The sequence below is a fragment of the Haemaphysalis longicornis genome, unplaced genomic scaffold (genome assembly GCF_048455015.1).
Source record: "Haemaphysalis longicornis isolate Haplotype H1 unplaced genomic scaffold, Haemaphysalis longicornis Haplotype H1 scaffold_1, whole genome shotgun sequence".
Lineage (NCBI taxonomy): Eukaryota > Metazoa > Arthropoda > Arachnida > Ixodida > Ixodidae > Haemaphysalis > Haemaphysalis longicornis.
In genome coordinates, this window is record NW_027526203.1 from 244,530,087 (window position 1) to 244,554,404 (window position 24,318).

Below are 24,318 nucleotides of genomic sequence, written 5' to 3' on the forward strand. Positions count from 1 at the left end.
TGTTGTCGGTTATTAGCAGCTGACTGTTCCTTTTGTTCGAATGCTTACATGAGAAGCTGACGCCTAGCTCCGACTCTTCGCGCTCTGCACAGGACTGGCTTCGCAAGGAATGGGGTGGCGCCGGCAATGTTTCTCCCGTAGCGGTATTCAAAACTATACTTTAATTGACACCATGAGCTAGTGTATGCGAGTTTAAGCCTATTATTATGATAAAAAGTTACCCACATGCCAATTCTGGTGCGGACAAGCATCAGACGTTGACCGAGCGCAAAGAAACAGCAGGGAGAGCGATCCTGAGTGAAGCAGACGACAAATGCGAGAATCCCTAAGCTGACGTCACGGAGGCGCGCTTCGCAGCGCCGCCTGTGCTCGCGCTCACCGCCAATACGGAGTCGACATACTAAGTATCTGTTTCGTGGACCGGCTCTATGACGCCATTGTACACGTCACGGAATGTTCAATTTTAGCGGGAGATTTAAAATTTTGGCTTAAATTGCCTTATTTCTCAGTGAATAAAGCATCATTTGCTTCCGGGAAAGCGCTTGGGGTACTATGAAACACCTAATCTTTCGAATAAAACAAACTTTTGTTTTCTCTTCATGGCTCCTTTAAGAGGTTAAGACGTGACCGTATTAGGCATTTGGTTATAGGGACCGGGCAGCTGGACGGGTGGCGCCACCACTCGGCGCTCCGCTCGTCAGTGGAATGAGCCGGTGCATTGGACTACACAGCCTCCCGTTGTTTTTGTCGTGTTTGCTTCGGTGCTTTGTATGTTTTGGTGGCGTTGTGAGCAGACATGTGAGATGAAACGAAGTCTAGACAGGTGTGTTGGGTTCCTAGATGCAGTAATGACTACGTAAACTTGTCGGACGCGTCTAAACTTGGGTATAGGCTGCAATGGCATGAGCGCTTTTTGCAGCGATATGCGCTTGGCTCCACCCGTTCTGAGTACGAATAAAACTACTATTATTAGTATTATTTTCTTCTTAAACGCACTAAATGGCTACGCAAACTTATTGGATGCTTGTAAAGTTGGGGAAGGGTTACATTGACACGAGCGCTTTTCGCAGCGCTCTGCGCCTGGCTCCGCGCGATCTGAGTAGGAATAAAACTATTAACAATATTAGAATTCAATGACTACGGTTTCAATGACTACGGTTTCCACGCCAGCTTAGCGCTGGGATACCTCGATACGTGTGCTTTAAATAGAAAGGCAGAAATGTTGCGGTAGTTTACACTTTCTGTAACCGTAAGGTTTGTACCTTCGGTTTTGGTGAGCGACACTGTGACAGCATGGGAGCCTGAAAGCCCAAGTGGAAATCCCACGTTTGTGGTGGTCATTTTATCAAGAGCCAAAGTTATTCACCAACTCAAAAGCCCAAGCTACAAACCATCCCTCCTCCCCTTCCCGTTTTACCCCCTGCGTAGAATAAAGGCTGGTACCGATAGTTAAAAAAATGTGGCAGTGTTAACGTCAGACGGTGTTTTTTAATGCTTAAGTATTATTTACAGAGTACCTAAAAAAATCGTGTAATGCCTGGTGAAGACACCAAAAATGCGCGATTAGTTGCCTCAAATATGGGTGCATGAGCCCGAGTCCTCCACCACAGACACATTTCCGACACGATGGAAAAAGTTTAGATTTGGAGAGGGGGCATGGAGGTTCAAAATTAAACAGAAAAATCATCTAGCCCTCCGTATATAATGATTATGATGGTTGAACACAAAGCTTTCTTCGTGCGAAATCGAATGGGAAATGGTCATAGTCAAAGACGCTGCGATCAAAAGAGCAAACTGCGTGCTGGTGAAATTCGACGCTTAAATAGTCAAAGTATAAATCCAGAATGCTACCAAGGAAACCGATACGATAGAGCTTAGCGATAAACCATCATCGTCGTTAGACAGAGGTGTGCATGATTTTTCAATCGTAGGTGACAGCTTGTAAACCGACCGCAGCAATCAGTTGTCAAGCTGAGTACAGGTTTCGGGCACCCTCCTGTCTTGCGTCCTTCAGCCACGCAGGAATTGGTTTTTGAAAAAGCATTTACCAACTAGCCAGCAACCATTGCAATTCTTGTAAAGCAATGCTTCTCCACGACAAGCAATAACGTTCTACTATCATGCGGTATTTATTCTATCAACGATTCCCGATGACTGTAGTAAGAGCATTTCTGTGAAATTAAACACGTTTCAGCCGTAGGTAATGGTTACGGAAGCGTCGTCCGTCACAATTTCTGTTTTGAGGTAAATCTTGGAAGACACCCCCCAACTTTGTCTGTCGCTTGTGCACGACGTCGACTCCGTTTCGTCAACTGCCCAAGGCCAGTGCCGCAGCATTCCTAGATCGGTTGCACACACCGGCTTTGTGGGAGCATTTAGCGGCAATATACTTCTCGATTCGCGAAACTGCATGCAGGCATGAAAAAATTGCATGAAGCAACGAATTTTCACTTCCAGCTTGGAGCATTGAGCGTCGTCTGCTATTTGTAAATACTGAGTATGGGCGTAAATAACACACATGGCATGCCTCTAAAACGTCACATCCACGCTCAAGATTTACCGATCTGAAAAATGCCCGCGGGGTTACGTACGCTTTGCAAGCCGCACCGCCGAAAAACGACAAAGCCATGCACAACTACGCTGCGCTGACCGCCACCGGCATTCCACTGACGAGCGGTTCGCCACGGGCGGCGCTGTTCGCTGAAACGACGGTGGTGCCATACAACGGCCGCCCGGTCCTTATGCTGAGTGAGACACGTTTCTGGACAAGGTGATTCATGCCGGATTTGAAAATGATATATATGAAAATGACACACGAAATGCCACATGACAGACGCAAACTCACAACTGCTTAATTTTACTTAAAAATCCCTCCTAAATACTCTTGCGCATCCATAGAAACGTATTTTAAATAATACGTAAAATTAGCAACTCCATACAGTTGAATAAATGTTTATTCCTCCTCCTCAGTATAAACAACGACTGCCCAAAAATGGTATTTGTTTTAGAAAAGGTACGGGAAGGACACGATCACACAGGCGCTTGCGGGTGTATGGGCGATAGCGCACGGGTCGTGTGCAGTGTAAATGTTTTTGTTCCTTTCTTTCTATAAGGACACAGCGCAATTTTACAAGGGTGTGGAATTTGCACGCGTATGCACAGGTCTTGTTGCTTCTTAGCCGTTTTGCGTACTAAACTTTTATTCTTTAAATAATCTCCACGCCACCTTCAAAAAGCACCCTTCGACGTCCCCGAAACGGCAGACGACTGCACTCAACAATACGAAAAGTGCAATGTGTGGAAGCAATGTTTATAACACGTTTCACACTCAAGCGGTGACCACGGCAAAGATGTTTCTTGGAATTAAACCAGCGCATTAACCCGCAACGGCCGCTGATTATTGCGTTTCTAGAGGAAATGCGCAAGCAGAGGTAACTATGTCATTGCTTACTGCCAAACGAGCACACATATTGGTTGTTTTGTCGGGTGCAGCAAGCATCTTGCGCCCGAGCAACGTGAAAAAGCAGACGACGCGAGAGCGCCATCCACACTAGGAGCGGTTCGTCCCGCCGCCGCCAGGGGCCGACTGTGTTCGCGCTCGGGGCGAATAAAGGCCTCTCTAAATACGAGGCCTAGTAGCTTTTTGATACTTTTACGATTTTTTTTTCATACTGGGAATTGGCTTTTACGGGGTGGGAAAACGTGATCCGGAAGGAGCATGATGCGATACCACACCTGACTGTCGTAAAGCCCAGCCCTAGAGCAGATCCGCTGTTACAAACACCTTGTGTAACTCTGTAGCAGCGCAAAGGTAGTTGCAATTAGACCCGTATTCGGGATGGTGTGTGAACAGAAATGGGCAACGCCCCAATCTCGACTTTTGAATTTATTCACAACTTGAATAAATGAAATAATTTAATGTTTTGAAAACAATGCATGAAAATATTTCACATGAACAATTAAAATGAAAGTAACCGACATGTTACAAATTAATTTACGTTCATTCAGTTCGCACTTTCAGTAGCCGGTGAAGGCGCCGTCCACCCTAATGGTGTCTCGAATCCTGCGGGGCAGCGAGGCGTACAGTTGTTCAGCGTAGCCAGCCTTCTGGCGGAGAGTTTCCCATTGCGCTTGCACAGCCATCCACAAATCGTCGGCGGTCACTGTGGTGAGGTTAAGATGAGCAAGGTTGTGATTCATGGCCCCCCACACGTTCTCTATAGGGTTCAAATCGGCCCCATTCGGGGGCCACTCGAGTAAACGCACACAGCGCCCTTCCAGTAGCCGCTGGACGGCCTTTGAAGTGTGGACGGGGCTTTGATCTTGTTGCAAAACGTAGCAGCCCTCCTTGAAGGGCCTGTCCAGGGCATAAGGGATGAGCGTATGGTCTATTACGTCGCAGAAGGCAGCCGAATTGAAGGGCTCTGGAAGCCTAACGAGTGGGCCAAGGCCGTCCCTGGTGATGGCTCCCCACACATTCACAGCACACCGACCGCTGCTAAGGACATTGGACACATATCCAGGCTGGTATCTGGCAAGAAACAAGAAAAAGCATTGGAAAGCCATTGTTGTAAAATGCAACCTTGCAGAAAACATATGGGCACTAACAATGAAGGTTTGTTGGCCAATGAAAAGTTTTGAAATGCATGCAATAAATTGTTTTCAGTCGTGAACATGGATGAGGGCACGTTGTAAGGAGGGCTAGAGATGGGAAATGAAAAAAAGATCAACAATAGTTTAGCTGCGCTTTCAGGAATGGTTTCTTTTTCGTGCGAGTACGCTGTATTTCGTATTACTTAGGATGAATTTGTAGTGGTAATAAAAAATGTAATAGTCACGCGCAAACAAGCCTAATACCATTGCATGGAACACACTGGTTCACGGTACAAATTACCATAATTTGTTTAAGAGGTAAAGCGTGTTATGTTCTTTTGAATATGAATTTTCCGTAAAGTCGCGCAAATAAGAAGTCTATTGAAGGAGTGTATCTAAACAAATCGAACAAACAAATTGTGAATATTGTCGATAGAAAACTTCCTTATGCGGAGGTCTGCTAAAATAAGGCCAAATGCATTTACCGGGCCGGAAGGCATGTTGCCGAAAAAAAGCAATATCGAGGCTTCCTTAATGCTGGCTACCGCAAAATTCAAATCGGAAATGAGCCTCATGGGCCCCTCCTTTACATTGCATTTAATATTTTTCTTCCGAGCGATCAATTACGTGCTTCCTGATCTCGACACACTTTCGCTCTTCGCTTTCGCCTTCACCAAAAATTAGTTCAGTAGCGCAACAATGTGCAACCGCGACCACGGGTTACTGGATTGCAGTGGTAAATGGCGCAGTTTCTTCCTTTTTGGCACCGCGATGACACTGCACCTACAAATGCCACGGCACTAGGTGCACTGGCCTGCACGCATTCGCGTATCTCAGAAAGAAGCTGGCATTTTCTGTTTCCCTGGCTAAAACGGGGATCTCTATTTGTGCCTCGTAACATCTCTTTCCGAAATTACCTATAATGTTGATAGAGTCCCCTTTTTCCTTAGAACGGGTCCTTGAGAAGCTGTTGTTCACCCTTGAACTTCTTCATACTACGTTTTTCCTAATTTTACATACAGTTTCTGGCGCAGCCATTTACTCGCTGTGAAAGGTCTGGCAAAGAACTTCGGTTTCAAATGAACATAAAAATGGGGGCTTTAACTCCCGCTCAGTGCAATGGAGTGCCCGGCCGTGGAGAGTTACAAATAATTCGTCCGCTTGGGGGTCTTTAACCCGTGCCCTAATCTCATCACATGAAGAGTGTTGTTTTTCGCCGCATGAGAAACAACAATTCGGTTTGAAAAAGCCTCCCAGAAGGAAGTAAGGGCATACCTGCAGTTGTATGGCCTCCAGACGCGGCGCTGCTGGTCCCACCTGGAGGAAAATGTGGATTCATCGCTGAAAACCACTTCTCCCCAGTCGTCGAGACTCCAGGCTTCGTGTGCCCGAGCGAATGCCAGGCGCTGCACCCTCTGCCGCTCGGTGATGAAAGGTTTCTGGGCTGCAATACAGCCATTCAAACCAGCCTCATTCAGGCGCCGCCTAATTGTGGCTTCGCTGATGTCCAACGACACGTTGTCGCGAATCTTCCTAGCTGTTTGAAAGGGATCATCCGTGATGGCGGCAATGATGAGCAGATCTTGTTCTTCGGAAGTGCAGCGGGGTCTTCCGGACCGTGGGGCGTCGTCGATTCGGCCGTTCTCTTGCCGATATGCTTGTATTATACGGTTGACCGCTGTCATAGATCTTTCGGTCCTTCGGCATATCTCTCGTTGGGGAACACCCTCACTACAGTATTTTATAATTTCCAGCCTGGCGCTGTGCGGTACTCTCAGCAGCATTGTCTTCGCACTGCAGGTTAACTTTCCTTGCCTTTTTATACCTCAAGCTCAGTTATCGTATCGCATCTGTACCTATCAGTGGAACATCGTTCGGACCACCGAAGAAAATTGCTTCTTTATCAACAGTTCTAGTCGCAGTTTGCTCCAAATCGCTCCCAGAAAAAAAAAAAAAAATCGGCTCAAAGCGTTGCGTCTTTCCTGCCCCTAGGTACAAATATGTAAGGCGAATATATCGCGAAAAGGGGGGTCACTTTAAGGCAACAGCGCCTCGAAAAGCGACTGAAAAAAAACTAGGGCCCTTCCATTCTGTGAAGAAAGATAGGCCCTTCCATTCTGTGAAGAAAGATAACTAACGAAGGTGGGCGCATTTTAAGTAGTAGACGAATAAAATACCTATGTTTGTAATTTTTGATTAGGATCATTAGCTGAATGAAACTTTCTTCATGGAAAATGAAATTAGCTTCATGGATCATTAGCTGAATGAAACTTGGAAGGACTCAAGCTTTATTCTAGCGAAAAAACATGGGGCTGTCCGTTTCCCTTGTGTAGACGGCCATGTGCTGGTAGCAGAAGAGAATTCTGTAACACTTTCACCATCGTCGCGAACAACGCATGAATAAAAAGTAAATTAAACTCTGCATATTGAGTGTGCAGAAATCCCGTGTTGAAGTCGCGGACGAGTGATAGTGGACAAAAATAATGATGAGAAATCTTAAAAACTAGGAAAGGTATTTAAAGAATACCAAATTAAAAATAACAGTAAAGAAAAAAACCCATTAGTTACGAGATCGCAATGCAAGCTTCATCATGTGACCTTACTTAGAAATCTAAACTAACGTTATCCAAAAAAGTAAGACTCCGGAATTGTTCCTTTTTGTTCCAGAACCCCCCCAGATGCGGGCCTAATTGAAACAATTCCCGCACTGCTACAGAGTAAGGTAGGGTGTTTTTAACAGCGCAGCTGTTCTAGGGCTGGGCTTTACGACAGTCGTGTGTAATATCGCGTCACCTTTTCCGAAGCAGGCGTTCACGCCTCAGAGTAACTGGTTCCCAGTGTAAAAAAAATCACAAAAGCATAAACACGGTTTTAGGGTATTGAGATTTCATAAAATACGGCTGTATTGTCCCTGCAAAAATGTCCTCAAACAATGCATTTGTGATTAGACGTAGAACCGTCTTTGAGAAGATCGGTGTAAGCTTGGTCTTTGTAAGCTTGCTTTCCCACATATCTCTTGCACAGGGAAGCATGGCCATCTGTGGAGCCAGAGATACAGAGAAAAATCACTTCATTTTTCCAAGGAAGTTAGTTTAGGAACGCATGTTGGCCGGCGGCCGAAGGCTGGTGGTGGCGGTGGCGGCTGAGTCAACAATTAATAGCTGCATCCCCGGTTGCGAGCTGCCCAGCGCGTTCTCCCAATGTGCGATGCTGGAGATGGGGATTGAGAGTACAGGCCCTCATGGCGTGAGTGAGAGGGTCAGGGCAGTCACAGAGGGGACAGTTAGGGGAAGGGAACTGGGAGGGATGTATCTTGTGGAGGAGACTAGTGGACCACAGACGTCCATAAAACATCCGTTGGACATCCGGTGTCGGACATTTGGATGTCCTTTAGACATCCGCAGAAAGCCAGCGGACGTTTTAGGGACGTCCGTGGGATGGTCCGATGCAAAGGAATTGCTCATCCTACGAACGTCCGACAGACGTCCTAGACGGATTTCCCGACATCCAGCGGATATTCAAAATCGGACATTTCCAAACCGAGATGTACAGGGAACGTCCAGGGGATAACAAAATGCGGATATTGGATGTCCGCCGGACGTCCCCTTCTAGTCCTAAATTTTTCGAATCAGGGAGAACCTGTACTCGCTGTAAACTTCAGTGCTTTGTTCGTAAACATGCCCTGAAGCACTACTCCAGCTTTAAGAATACTTGGTACAAAATCCTGTTCTGTAGCTTGTTTTGGCACAACCCTAATTATAAATGCTTGCCCCATGCACTCTGTGGACAGAACTCCACAGCCTATTCATATTTCTCTTGCCAAGAGCTCGAACAGGGATGTTACAGAAGCATAATACAGTGAAACGTTGCAAGCTTATCGTCACGACTTTTCAGTAAGGACTATACATACACTGCAGGCTGTTGTGTCAACATAAATATGAATAAGTTGTAGTAGGCAGTTACCTCGGTGAACAGGATGCTTCAACATGGCAGCCCACAGTGTACACATGGTTCTGTATTGAAAAGGAGTTACAATAAGCTCGCAACTTTCCACTGTATTATGATACTGCAAGCATCACTGCTCCCACTCTTCTGAGGGCCCCACACCACATTACGATGCTGTCAATCCTCCTCCTCCTGCTCCCACTCTTGCCAAGAAAAATATGGACGGTGTGGAGCTGTCGGTCCACACCGCGTGTGGTACAAGCACTTATAATTAGGGTTTTGCCAAAACAAGCTACAGAAGGGGCTTTTGTATTGAGTATTCTTAAAGCTGGAGTAGTACTTCAAGGCATGTTATCAATAAAGCACTGAAATTTACAGCAAGTACAGGTTCTCAAGTTTACTAGAAAACTGAAACCTACACTATTAAGCTTTATGAATCAATACCGAGTATGTTTGGGATATTTTCATTAAATTGCTAAAGACAAAACTTCCATCAATGCACACTAAAGAACAAAGAGTTAGCTTGAAAATGAAGTATTGAACAGTTAAGCAGGCTGCTAAAACAAATATATTGAATGAAATAGATTACATGTTGCAAAGTACGGCATGCTAAACAGATGAGACAATGTCACAAAGCTTGAAAATTCTTTATTTAATGCTTTACTGCCAAAGTAAGTACAACCTTTCATGTGCCCATCACGCTTCATGCCAGGAACATCTTGGCTCAAACTTTTCCCCAACTCCTCGGTCGGCGCCTGCAAAACCAAAAGCAACAATTACAGGTTTCTTTTTGGAGCCACACGACAGAAGTCAAATACATGTAAATTCAAACTTCATGGTTTATGTAGTCCTATATATGGCTACATTATTAGACACACAAAGAGAATTTTAGCCTGCTCTTGAACTATTTTGGTTGGCTAGAATCTACAGCTAATGTAGATCGCAGCAACAAGAAAAGAAATCAGCACCGCTTTTGTTGCTCCTGTCGCAAGTGTGAATGGGCCTTTATTGGCCTCGAGGACATACCGTGGCGCCACCTACGAATGACGTCACTTGTTGGACGCCGGGTCGGGTTGTCGTCTGCTATAAGCCTACAACCCATTTCCTGTGCGTATGCGGCCGCGTGTTTTTGTGTGTGTGTGTCGGTGGTCACCGTCCCCACCCACCCCTCCTCGTGGATTTGATGTGCAAATTACCCAAAAAAGTTGTGTGCAACCCGAATAATTCTGGGCGAGCAATCAGCGACTCGCTTTTTCCTGGCGACGCCGCCGCGCCCAACAGCTCGTACGCAGCCAGCTAACGCCAAGGACGATGCAACTGATGCCGAGAAAAGTACGCTGTAAATTCATTATGAAATAGTGACATGACATGTACGAGACTGTGTGTGAAAGGAAACACCTTGTAACAGTGACGGAAGCGCGTCGCTCACTTGTGATCTGACCGCGCGTACTGCTCGCCTTGCCTGGTAAATGAATGACTACGTGAGAACGGTGATCGGATTGCTTCGCCGCCCATGGTTAAAAGTGTTGCTATAATGCGCAGTTTGGCTTAAGCAGTGCATATTTCCCCTACAATGTTTTTCATGATTACTCCCGGATTTGATTAACTGCCGTAACCTGTACTCTGCACGACTGATATGCTTACTTTTCACGACAACTTGTCCACAATGTATGAATGGTATGAACGCGAGTTTTTAATGCCTTCGAGCGAGTTTGGACATGGCTGTATTTAGTTTTCATTGGGACTTCGGCGTGGGAATGTATAATTGCAACGTGGGCTCTCGTCTGTTTACAGTGAGCCTGCCTTCCTCTAGCATCAATTTCGAAACTCACGATTGCTCACAGAAGGCGAGGCTGCGTATGGCGAAACAAGTCGTTAATGATTTGGGGTAATTGGGAGTTTTAAAGCAGGAGAACCGATCGGTGGGGGCCCCCCAAAGTAATTGGGGAACCCAAACGCAACACGCACGCCCGCGACGAGAGAGTCTTCTCGAACCGCATGCCTCCGGCTTCGGATGCACGTAATCGAATGTTGGGAACTTTAGGCTTAACGTTGCGGCAGATATTTCATCGCCGCTATCGTTACAGTTGCGAATGAGAGTCCCTAATACAACTTTTCACTTCACTGTCACCCCCTTTCTTGTATGTGTAACTTTGTATCCGCGGTAAATGCCGTTTCAAGCAATCGATGATCAAGACACCTGCCACGGCCTCGGCCGATGCTTGCGTGCAGGCATCATATCCTTCGGCCGCTCGCCGCACCGCGGCCCGGAGGTCGGTCCCGGCACCTCCGGGAACGGACCGCGTAGATCGCAGCAGATATTCGTGCATCGCTTTGAAAACCACAGCTGATGACACTACCTAGCACAATTTTTCACCGCTCTAACATCCACATTCACCGCTGTGGAATTGCTTTTCCACAACTAGTGTGATTTTAAGAAGCGGCGACAAGTTGTTGCTGCCGCGACCTGCGTCGGTTCGAGCTGCTCCGTTGGCCGTGCGGGCAGGCACGGCGGGTGCGTGTGCTTCTGCGAGCAGTAGACGCTTCATGATTTCCTGCTTTATACATTTGTTGCAAACAAGGGAAATCTAGAAACTTAGCTTGGCGATCATCGCAGTCGACATTGTTGATCGGAGAAACGAGCCGCAGCTTACGCTTCGGTCGCATACGTCATACGCCACCACGCTTAAGTTGTTTCCGGAGAATGTACCACAGTTGATAGAGTTATAAAATCCCCATGACGTCAAACTGTGCTTGACGCACTGAGAATTAACTTCAAACGACGGAAATTAAGACGAAAATACTTTTAGTACGCGCTTCTTAAGCGAAGGGTCACGCGCTGCAAGCAAACTGTGCAGCAAGATAGGAACGGTGATCCTACAAGTGACGTCAAAACGATCGCAGCGGCAGCCTCTCCAGTGGTGGGCCTCGCGGCCAATACACAATACATTCACACGGTGACTGGCAGTTGCGGAGGGACGTAACTATACTCACCGAAAGCCTGATTGGCCAGGCTAAATGCCTCCCCCCACCCATCATATTTTAGTATTTTTAATATACCAAGTGGCCCAACTCCGAACTTGGCAGAGTCAGTGGGGTGCGTTTCGATACGATGCATGCTTTTCACCTACGCGCATTGACGGCGTCTATCAATTATGGGTCTATTCCCCCCCGCTACCTTAAACCTTAAACGCACCGTACGGCTTCTTACACGTTTCGTGACACCGTGCCACATTTCACCTCAAGGCCAACGCATAAAGCATCTCCGCAACGTAAACCAGAGTGAACGTAAAAAAAAGTAGCCACTGCGCACACCACGTCGTAGGTAGCGCCGGGCTGAATGCGAACGCGGGCATGCTCAACGACTTTCTTTCAACAAGAGTACGGGCACGTACCGCTGATAGCTTTAAGAAAACGGTATAACTTATTTATCGCGCCTATGTTTGCGAAGAAAAGGTGATTCCCTGAGCGCATTTTTACACTGTCATTGAAAACGCGCTAAGCCAATTATGCCTAACTTCGGCACAGCGTACAGTTAGTACGGCGTTTGCAGTACACGGAAAGCTAAAGACGATTTCCCAGCCCCCTCCCCACTTATCGACACTTATAAAAATGTCTTACCCTCCGTTGAGGACGGAAAAAGATGTCTAGAAGAAAGCAGCGGGGTTTCTTTCTCGAAGTTCGTTGGCGCTTCACAAATCGCACACAAACGCGAATGGCTATGGCTATGGCTATGGCTATAAGGCTTGACGTGTTTTGACCAGTGTTGGCTTTGCATCGCACAAAAGAAAAACGATGAAAAACTTTAGTCACAAAAAAAAAACTTTTTAGCCTAATTAGCAGCAAATCAAACAATACAACATTGCATATCAAACCAACTGTTTTTATAAAACTTTACGAGATCTGCTGTCATTTTTTTTTAATTCGAACATAACTATGTAAAGTTGACTCGTTCGGGTTCGGGCCGCAACGATTTATTTGTGCGCGAAAGGCGCGAGGGTTACAGCTACTACAATTGTTTTCTGAGCTTACAAATTGATTGCCTCCCTAACATAATTAATGCGAGGCTAATTACGATGAGTTACAAACATGATCGAGTAATATTGCTGCAACCATTCAGACGTACGACGGGCGTCCAGCGGACGTTATTAGGACCATAGCACAAACGTAGCAAGGACGTCCGTCTAACCAAATTGGACGGATGTTCACGTTTCCCAGAAAAATATATCTGAAGTACATCCACGAGACGTCGAGCGCGGGACTTGGACGTTCGGCTGTAAAACGGATGTCCTACGGATATCTGTGGTCCAATGGGAGGGAGCGACCGACGAGAGATATGTGGCCAGAGGGGTAGCGGCGGCAGGAGAGACTTAGGTAATACTGCGTGACTCCTTATTGAGAAATCATTCCATCGCGGGCCGATATAGCGCCGTGTTGGAGAGCGGGAGCGAGCGCACGTTATCGGGCTGCATTGATGGCCGCCTCGAGGGAGCATGATTACAGAAAACGGCTCTAACGTGATCCTGAGTTCACAGTGGAGTTGTAAACGATACAGAATTACGGTCTGCTGTCAATACATGCCCATCTACGAAGGGAGCACGGTTACAGAAAACGGTTGTAACTTTTGTTTTACAAGAACTACCCGGAAACGAATTACGTGACACTTCGCCGCTAAGACGACTCTAACACTACGGGCACCACAGCTCCGCTGGTCATCCTCCTTCACAGAGTGAAAGGACGCAGTTATTGTTTTAAAGACGCGTGTCGAAGCCTCAGAATAACAATAATTTGTTTGCCTTACTATCGATATAATAGCGCAAAGGAGTTGATTGAAAGCTGCAGCTCCTTCTTCACTCGTTAAAAATATATATAGGCAGCATGCTTCCCGCAGAGGAAATTTCCGCCGTATCGGCATTTTATCATTTCCCTTCTTCAAAACAGGCCTGAACTAAGTGCCAGCAATGCTTTAGAGAAAACCAAATTAAGAAAAACAATGTATCGAAGCGGATTTTTTTTTTTTTCGGATTACAAACATTTCAGCGAATGCGCTTTCTATATTGTCCAGGGAGATCTTATTGTTGGCCTACAATGAAATATATCACAAACATCCTATGGGAAACCGCAGCCGGCTACAGTTTTATTCATCCCTTTAGAGCGCGCCACAAGGCACGTTTCCGAGCGCGCGTAGCTTCGTCCCGCTCAACAGCGGCCGATTCGGCCGCCGCTGATACATGCGAGCGGCAATGCAACCAGCGCCCCTCTATAGCCCAGCGCTGCCTTTTGAAAACCGTCACGCCCGGTACGACCCGCCAGCAGAGCGACGATCAAACATATCAGATAGGGCGGCGGGGGCAGTGCGAGCGCACTCTTAAACTGGCGCTCCTTAGTTTCCGTCGGCGCCCACACGCGGCGCAGCGATGCAGTTCGGCCACCGCTCCCGTGCTCCATTTACTTCTGCGCGGACCTGTACATTGTGCTGTGCACCGGGCTTCTTCATCTTGAACACTGTAAAAAAAAGTTTGGCTTGCGTTCTTATCACTTTCTCGGAACATTGCTGGCGCTAGGCGGGACAAGGACGACGAATTACAGACAACTGGAGCGCACACTACCAGTTGTCTGTAATTCGTCGTCCTTGTCCCGCCTAGCGCCAGCAATGTTCCGAGTAAGAAACCAACTAGCCCCATTTCAAGCTCTGGTTAACTTATCACTTTGTCTGGTCAGCATGAGCCGGGCCTTTCCCCTCCCTGTGGCATCCATTCTTAATGCTAAGAAAAGCACAGTGCTTCCTCGAAACATCAACACAAAGTAAGTTGAAGCCATGCTCCCCGTTTGCAAGACCGTGCAGCAGGCCCTTGATCCGATTGCATCAGCAGCAACATACTTTAATCGGCAAAAATATGCTACTGTCTTCTGCAGTCCCGCTTCCGTATGGAACAGAAATGATACTGAAGGACTGAGTCTAGAGCAAATCTGTTTGCAAACAACATGCTCAAAGCCATGAGAGCAAGGTTCGCTGGCTGCAGTCAACAAATGGCCACTGATTGCGACCCAAGGTTCAAGAACATCTTTTTCACTGGAGCTGCCCAAGGAATGGTTCGTTTGGAAATTGTGCAGACTGAGCTGCAGAAGTCAACCCCAGCACCCTGTGATTGTCCGGAACCCTTAACAGCTGTGCCATAAACAAATGAGTGCAGCACTGGCATATGCAGGGGTGAGACAGCTGCGCATATTGCGCACTTTTGATACAAATCTGCTTTCCTGCGCCAGGCTGCTCCAAAAGCTTGAAAATTGCAAAAATTGCGCCAAACTGCTCGAAAACAGTTTGAGAGCCAAGGATTTTAACGCTCCCGCCAGTTTCAGTGGGGAAAAATGCTTACTGGCGGCATACTTTCCCAGCAGCCCCAAGGTGATCCTGTTTGTAAAGGTTTAATTGATTGATCATTCAATAAAAAACCCGCATAAAATTGTCCCCAATATAGTTTTTTGAAGGTCACCATGTCGGGTTGCACATGTTATATTCTGTGAGTTTTTTTTTAAGTTTTCCCATGGAAAACAATTGCAAAGTCCTGTAGAAAAAATACGTATGTGTACTCTGGTGACAAACTACTGGTGAAAATTGATGAGAAGAAGGCAACGACATTACTGGGCGCCGCCATCTTGGTGTGGTGAATATTGGAAAACATGGCCATCGGGCGAAGCAGTTGCTCGTGGTTCAGGCAGATTTCACCGATTTCTACTGTGGTTTTGGTTATGGGGGTGGCTGGGTTTTCATTTAGTCGTTTGATCTGTTGAGGGAAGTTGCGTGACTCGAAGAATGGGAGTTCATCAAAAACAACGTGGGGCCCGTGAATTTGCCGTGTTTCGGCCTCGAGTGAGAGGCACGGTGGGACTCTGCGGTGTTATAATAAAACGCTGAGTTATTGCTGCCTTTGACAGCGAGCTTGCGAGTGGCGGAAATGGGACGATTGACACTGCAGAAGTGGCGGCGCAGGCTACATCGCCGCAAAATGTTCACGCAGTGGCCGACAGCGGTACGGGCTATTATTGCACGCTAGTAATAATGGTTTATCTATCTGAAGTGAAATTTCATGCCAAGAGGGAGGTGGCTAAACATACCAAGGTTATTCAAATTGCGATCATAATGAATGCGCACCTTGGGAATTGAAATGGGAGGGCTGGTGAGGTGCGACGACTGTTACTTCGCTTTGCGCAACTTTCTGGGATTACAAAAATAATAATTTCAGCATTCACATGATAATGAAAATGCCTTACGATTGCTTAGTTTTTCGATTCGATGTTGTCAACAGCACTCCATGCTATCTATGCATACAGCCTAAGAATTTATAAATGGCTTGTAAAAAGGTAGTACAGTTCGTGCCGTGTGATACTCTAGTAGAAAATACTTCATTGAAAGGCTGTTTCAGTGTTATGTACGTTCAAAACCCATTAAAAAGTGCACTAACCCGCCCCCCCATATGGGAAATGATTGAAAAGCTGGCAATGCCATCGGGACAGAAGCAGCTTCATGCCTCTAGTAGCAGCAGGGAGTTCTGGTAGTACTTTCAAGAGCCGATTTGCAGCAGGAGTGAAGATCCACTGGCGTATTGGCGAACAAGTGCGAAACAGGAGCACTGCAGCGTGAGCACCCTGGCCACGCAAGTGCTGAGTGAGAAGCTCTCCACTGCTGAAAACATTGTCACAGCTCGACGCTGCCTCCAGAACACGTGCAGCAGCTCCTCTTTCTGCATGGGAATTTGTGAACAGGGGTTCCGATAAACACGTGTGGCTGTTGAATATTTTCCCTCCCATTCCATGGCTGTATATGTTGCAGTGACCACATTGGAGTGAGCCACCAATCATTGCTCCTAGGTGTTTGACCATTGGCACTATTTGGCCATTTTTTGCGCTACTGGACATTCAGTGTGAGAGTAGGGTTTTTTTTCCTCTGGTGGCAATCGGGAACCCAACCTTCTGGGCTTCAGGTGATTTGGCAGAAGGCATAGTAGGACTATGGGGAAGTTTTGAAGATAAGGCTGATTGACGAATTCGAGATGTGGTTTGATACGATGAGAAGTGAAGACTTTATACATTAATTTACATTGTTAAAAACTAAGCACATTAGTAAGAAAAGAAAGACTCGAAACTGCAAACTGTGGGTCTAAGTGCATACAGATCACTTAGGCACCTGAAACTCAAAGTTCAACTTTCTTTTGCTTCAAATGTACATAGTCCATTTGAGTAATGGCCGGAAGGAACTCTGTTCTTGCCATGGGATTAGTCTAGTTGCCCAGTATGCAATCGCACCCCTAACTTCTGACATGAACCCTTGTTGTCTAGCTAGGGGGGCCCATGTATCCCCCTAGCAATTGGATGAGCACCCCTATGTCTCTCCAGCATATGCCTAGCTCGGATGCTCAGACAAGAATGCCTATTTTTGCCAAAGTTCGGCCTTATAAAACCTCGGCATCTTTCCCTCTCAGAGACTTCTCTACCTGCATAGGGGAGGGCCTAGGCTTGTGTGGATAGCTGTTGCTCATAGTCACCTGCCAGTCAATTACCTCTCACAGTGTACGGGCGTAATGCATGTACCTTACATGCGCAAGGGAACAAGCAGTTCTGAGAACACGTGCCTTGTGCTACTGAACACAAGGGCGTGGGTTAAATTCCCAGCCGCGGTGTCCGCTTTTCTCATGGAGGCAACGCCCATGTGTTCGAGATTTCGGTGCACATCAAAGGTCCCCAGGTGGTCAAAATTAATCCTAAGCCCTCCACTATGGCGCGCCTCATTGCCTGTGTAGCATCGGTGCGTTCAATCCTGCAATCAATCAATCGAGGAAACTCGCCAACTCCGGGGGTGGAGGAAAGGGGGGAGGGGAGGGTGGCAGGCAAGACACCATGCGCAGTGAAACTCTCTTGCCACAGCATGATCAGCACAAAGATGACCGACTGACAAACGTTGCCTTTCTGGATGGGAAGCGGTCACATGGCACGTGGACTGTGGTGGGGCGATGTATAATGGTCGTTGAGCTAGTGACGGCAATAAAGTGTTTGTCCCTCCCCCTGCGAATTACCCAAACTCGGAGGGGCTTGTGTCACAAGGGACAGGCTAGCTCAGCGAGCATCTTTCGCAGACATGCCGCCGCCCAGAGATTCCGTGAATATTTCAACACGCTGAAGTGTAAATTCACAATGCCTGTGGTGCAGACAGTACAGTAGCTTTTTTGTGTTCCCACCGCAGAGCAAGAATATATAAAAGGAGGAATGGCCCATTGCGGCAAGTGCGGGCGAGCGACCAGAAAATTTCACAATGCAAATCAAGGTGACTGCAAAGCTTTGTTGCTGCGACGGCAAAGGAGAGGATAGCGGCACCTGATGGACGAAATGATAGCAGCCGTAATTCATTCTGTGGCTGCGCAGTGAAATGCCGAGCGCAGCGACCGCGCAGCGACCGCGCAGCTTCTTCACCTGCAGCAGATGCCTCTAGCTTAACCTATGATGAGCGCTTGTGACATTATCTGGCCGCACTAGGAAGCCTCGTTTCCCCTCCTGTATTGTTCTTGCTCCGTGCTTCCAAGACAAGGCAAAGGCGTCTGGTGACTAGTCTTACGAATGGCCTTACAAGGCTTGCAAATGAAACATTAAGAGATGGGGGGAAGGAGAAAGATGAAAGTACTACATAGTCTGTGTTTGCACAGATGATTAGAGTGATTAAGCAACTTTGAGTGCGGCATGTGGTCTACAACTGTTGGCAGCATGGAGCTCCCATAGACGGAGCATGCCAATACTCCATCCACCTCTTCCAGCGGCTAAATGAAAATGGCCTTAGTGCTCGCTTCCAGTAGCCCTGTTTACTTGTAGGAGTGCTAGGAAACGAAGCCGCTGACAGGTTGGCCCAGCAAGTGCTGCCAGAGAAATGGTGATTCTAAAGCAGACCATTGCTGAACATTTTTTTAGGTCCATTTGGGCTGCACATTTCCAGCATTGTGTAACTTATCGCCTGTGTCCCACGTGGGGAGTGACAGATGATATTGGGACATTTTTTTGTGGACTGGCCAGAACATGCAATGACTCCATGGCATGTTCTGGGCAGTCAGTAATGTTTCAGGAACTTTAAAGGAGAGCCGCCCCACATTCCTCCTTTGTGGGACATGCTCCTGCTGTACCCAAACAGACGCTGGAACTTGGATGAAACATCTTGTGCCTAGTCCTCCCATTTTTTGGGGACACAAACTTTTGTGATTCTTGATTTGCCGACAGTAGTTTTAAAAAGGTGCTGCTCAGGTGGAGCAGTTGCCGGCCCACCTTCCACCACTGCTCCACCTGTTATGGTGTACAAGCTTCATCACCAAGGGGGCAAGCTGCAACAGGTTATGGGTATGGTGAAATGTCAATACATATTGTGTCAGTTTTATTTTGGGGGGTTTCTACTGCGTGAACTTAATGTGCTTTGAGCGATGCTCATTTCCTGCACGCCTCGTTTTTGCAGGTCCACTGTATCTGGACACCCTGAATATATTCATCAGGATTGCCGTACTGCTGGCCACTGGTGGTTCGCGGGGGAAGCGAAAAACGAGCACGGTTCAAGAAACGCAGGCAGCAGCTGCCGTTTTGACAAAATTCTGCACATTTCAAGCAGGAGTCTGGAACAGGAGCCGCAGCATTTAGTTATGGAACGCTGCAAATAAAGGATGAGTTTCCACAAAATAGGCCTGGCCTGTGAAATTTCTAATGCTCTTCCCTGGAGTTTGGTGCGGGCCTTAGAGCACCCTGAAAAAGATGCTGTGGCCTACGTCATTAATTTTACATTTTGGGTAGCTAAGGTTTTTAGCAGTGGCTGGGGGAAAGTCCAATCTAGCTGAAGGCTTGGTGAGAAAAACCTGGCAATAGAACCAGCAGTCAAGTTTTACTTCAAACAATATTCCTCACTGTTCCAATTATTTTTGTATTAGGCTTGTGAGCATGTGGCAGGAGAGGGGTGTTTGGATGTGTGGACACAGTTGGCAAAACGGTCTCCTTGTTGCGTTCGTATCTCAGCTGGCATGGTGTGAGCAGTGGTGACTGTGTCAACTTCAAGAAACAAATTGCACAGCACGACTACAATGTTGGGGAACATCAGGACTTCAAACACTCTGGCTGAGGTTGCAGGAACCTCGAAAAACTAGATAAACTGGAGCACTGTGCACATGCTTGAGAAAGAGAGGAAAGTGAATCTGAGCCCTTATTTGCGATCATTGATAATACAAAGAAATGAAGCTAACTTTGAACCAAATCAAGCGCTATGTGCCTCTGATTTATTCGCGATGCCTAGGTCCTGTACTTGCATAAACATGCCTCTGTGTACTGACTGTTTCATCATGAACAAGGCTCCTCCTATGTGGAGCCAAGGTGTCTGATTCCCTTGGATATTCTGGTCGACGTTTTTGTTCTCTGCTGTCGCCACGGTATGAAGTAACGCACCTAATGCAGTTATTGTACTCAACCACGGCAATTTGTTGCACATTACTGCCTGAATGATATAAGGGGTGTTGTGAGGCATGCTATTCCCCCCTCAAAAAAAAAAGGGCACACACAGGCATGGGGCAGTGCCCCAGCTACGCTTTACTCGTGCTGTTCTCCAATTTTGTCTGTTCTGAATATCTGGTCTTGCACTGGCATTTCGTAAGCAGATTTGTAGATACTGCTGTCTGCTGACTTAATTGGCAGCATCTTTTGGCAGTGTCAAGGTATGCATAGCAGCGGTAACATTTGCAGGTATGGCAATGTGATTATAAGGTGCTGTAAACAAGGGCTGGTGGTGTACGAGGGAGATTCTGTGTAGCACTCCAGGAGGTGTGGTCCACTAATAGAAGAGCTTATGGTTGAACGCAGGGGCAAGTGTGGAAAAGTTCAGGAAGGCACTTGTTGTGACAGTGCGTGACTAATTTTAAGTTGCTTGCTCAGACTTTCAGCAAAGCTGACTACCAGCGTTACGAGTTGGCTGAAAGTTGGTAACCTGCAATTGGAAGTACGCGCATGTTTAATTAAGGTAAACTTTGGCCGTCCACATATTTTCTGACTGCGTGTAGTGTACATGCTTTGTGCTTCCTTGCAGAGCAGCCAGAGACTTTTGGTCATTTTGGACTGGTCAGAACAAAGCGAGGGAGGCTAACACCTGGGCAGATCTTCATTGCCGTAATTAACCAAGTAATTCCTCCCCTCAACATCCACAAATCAGCCGATCCCCACTTAAATTGCAACACATCCCAATGGGTTACCTCTGAATTAGGTGCTCGGAATGAAACCCAGTCTAACCTCCTTCAAGGCCTGTGTCAGCTGGGCATAACAACAGTGAGAAGAGGGAATAAAGAACTGAGAATTGTACGCATTGTACTAACATTTGGGGAAACATCAGTTCGTTATGAAGGAAAGCTTGGAAGTAGGATGGATGCATTGCACTTGTCTTTTGGGAAAAGAAGCAAGACATTTTACTGCAGATGCCGATTTATGAATATCAAAGCTTATCAGCGGGAGCAATGCCACAATTGCGCAATTGTGTGCATAACTTGTCCTATCAATACGCCCGCTGCCTATAGCACCGTCTAGCTATAGACGGTATTCGTTGAGAAGTTTCGCGGTCTATTTCTTCGCTTGGCAACACTCAAAACGGCCACAGACATGGCCGATGCGCCACGGACAAGAACAAGTACCGCCATCCTGCGGAGCCCGACGTAACGAGTGACGGCGCACTCACACGGTTGCATGGAGGAGAAGAGGGGTGCCTGATCTGGGGGCCGTGTGCACAATGTCGCCTAGCAACAGACACTTGGCCACAGATATGGCGGCGCACTCGCATGGTTGCCTGCATGCATTCCACGCCATTGAATACCGGCCATAGAACCAACAGAGCAGTCTAAAGCAGATGCCTTATGAAAATGCTGCGAAACATCTTGTTCAACTGCAGCCGTCCTATCATGCAAACTACAATCCATCCTCTGCTACCATCATCTTTGCCACAGTTTGGCAGAAAAGTAGCATGGTTTTTTTTTTCATTCATTCTAGTAGCATTTACCAGAAAGCATGCTTAGCAATTCCTTAAGCTTGTGAAGTCAAGTCTAGTAGGAAATTGATCACTGTTGGTGGCATTGGCATTATGTTCAGGCAACCTTCCTACTCTGGATGCATATAGCTACTTGCAAGAGGTGAAAGATGCTTCATTTCATTCATTGCACTCCACTCCTGGAAATAATATGCTAACTTGGCAGCAGTCTAATAGCAGTTTAATAAAATCTGAAAATCTACCAGGAATGTGATTAAGCATGCACCAGCATTAATTTTTCAGAATATCACTTGTTAATTATGAGGATGGTTTTGGCTTCAGCATTTCTATGAGAAGATTTGATGGGAGCTAAGTCACGTCTCTTTTAGCCAATCAACATTAATATTGGTAACCTTAGCGCTGTGATATCAATAACTGCTGCCAATTTTGTGAGAGCCAATAAACGGTAGCGTTTCATTAATAGATCGACAGCAGTCAATTATCGATAGCAATATACCAAGATTGTCATTGTAGCAGTGATGTGATAGCTGCGCTAATAGCGCTTAACTGCGACGAAAGGTAAATCCTGCTACATCCTGCTACATTTCGAGCAATCTGCGCCAATCTTGTGCCGAAGCTTTGTTTTGACGGGTTTCTTCGATGTGGCGCGGTCTGGTCTGAGGAGTCCTCTTTACGCCATGGGCGTTGAAGAGGAGGGAATCTCTTACTATCTCCTTTGCAATAAAGCTTGGAAGAAGTTCACGTGACTAGCTCCGAGGGGTCGAGATGGAGAGGGAATTGAAAGGGTAGCTAGCGGGAAAGGGGACGAAAGTTCAACATGGCTTACTTTAGGACCGGCTTTGCGTCTTTGAAGAAAGTGATCTTGTCTGACAACATGTTGTTTAGGAGGACAGCTAAGGGAGCACTTCAGGAAAGCATTTTAAATGCAGAGCATTTCAGTAACTCACGATGTCACCCGCGTTGGCGTCCGTAGTCCGCACGCTCACTGCGCATGCGCGTCGAGTCGAGGCGATAGCGAACTCTCTCACGAGGGGCATTGGATTGGATTCGATTGGATTGGCTTGGATTAGATTGGCTTGGATTGGATTTGGATTGGATTAAAGTGGATTGTGTTGGATTGTGTTGCGTCATAGCTGCGGCACGTTGCGTCATAGCCGCGGCAGACGCGCTGGGGCCGGCGCATGTGCTGTACTCTCTATTCCGCGATTTCCTCTCCTTCTAGCGCGGCGCATATAACCGGTGTGCCGTTCTCCGGCGAAGCAACATCCGCGCTTGGCTCAAACACCTAGAGTCCACGCCGCTTTACAAGTACGCCAACGTCGTCGACTGGGACCGGCTTACGCAGTCCCCTCAACGTATATAAGCGGCGGAGCGCGCGTTCGGAATTCATTCAAGGGCGTCCATGCTTGGCTTTCGCTTGACGTGACGCTTTGCTTGACTCGAGTAGATGCGACGCATTTACTCGAGTTCCCCCCGTGGGAAGATGCGGGCTTTTTTTGATAAAACCTTCTTTGCAAAGCTACTCTGTGAAGAATGTGGTCGAAGATCCACTGATTTTTTGTCTGTTTCAAAGAAGTGAGCAGTTGGCCCACCTACTCTATGATGAGAGGGTTGCCCTCGTTCACAAGCTGGGTGGACGCTTCATTTAGAGAGAGTCCTACTGCGCGAAGAAAGCCAGAGAGTTGCTGATGTTGCAAACGTAGTCCCCTGCAAATTGGAAAGCGAGAGTAGAAGTCGGAGATGCCACAGAGCGTGCAATTTCGTCTTGGGAACCCGGAGAGAAACTGACATTTAGGTTGGTTGCTAAGCTTTTACATAAAATGCACTGAGTACCTCCTGTCGCAGCTGCCGTTCGACGTCATTTTGCAGAGCCTGCATGCACTTCTTAAGCCCACAGCTGAGGGAAGAGGAGTCCTCTTGCTCTCATTTTAGGGTGCTAGCAGGCTGCCGCAAGTGATCAAACCCTGCGATGTCTTTACTTTGATGGATGAATACATGCGCCTCCAGCTGGAACATGTCGAATCAGATCCGTCTACACGGATTGGCGAGTATTGGCAGCATTTGAGCAGAAGGAGGGTGACAACAAAACCAAATTCCCTCTCTTGGCCAGGCTAGTGAAGGCATTGCTTTGCATTCCACATAGAAATGCAGATGTGAAAAGTGGCTTCAGAGAGAACCGCCAGCACCTTAATGAAAGGGCTCAGTTGATGATGCAACATGTTAATGTCATCAGGCACATTGTTTCGTTCTCCAAGTGCTTTGAAAGAGATGGAAGTTGCTTCAATGTGACACCAGAGGTTTTCAGAGCAGTACGAGCGTCGAACAAAAACTACCAAGAGCGCATTGCTGGTGAGGAAGCTCAGGCAGCTGAGCAGCAGTGTCTTGACCCAGCCAAGGCTCGTCCTACTCACGATGGCCGAGACAGACTAGCGAAATGTGGAAACCACAAAAAAAAAAAAAAAATGCTGGCAAATGCGGAGTATCTATTTTGCCACGGCATAAATTCCAAGAGCTTCAGTTATGTCGAAAGTGGAGGGTCTCTTCTAGCTGAGGGTAAAACGAGAATTGCAGCAGCACTGGACAAAATGGCACCAAAGAAAGCTTTGGATCAGTCATGATAGTTGTACTTTCAGTACATGTTATGCTTAAACAAAATCAAAGGCATTTTCAGTGGATCTGATCATGTTGTGTTTTATTGCCATGTAGTCTTTTTTAGCTTCAAAATGTTCAATGTTTTTATGTAC

General features: G+C 47.0%; 1 protein-coding gene across 1 annotated transcript in view; it reads left to right on the top strand.

Moving 5' to 3' along the window:
* Positions 1 to 19,158, top strand: part of LOC144143463 (uncharacterized) — a 70,233-nt gene extending 51,075 nt beyond the window's left edge. The window contains exon 6 of the mRNA XM_077675213.1: positions 19,025 to 19,158. The gene's annotated coding sequence lies outside the window, so the exon portion shown is untranslated. The remainder of the gene's footprint in view (positions 1 to 19,024) is intronic.
* The last annotated feature ends 5,160 nt before the right edge of the window (positions 19,159 to 24,318 follow it).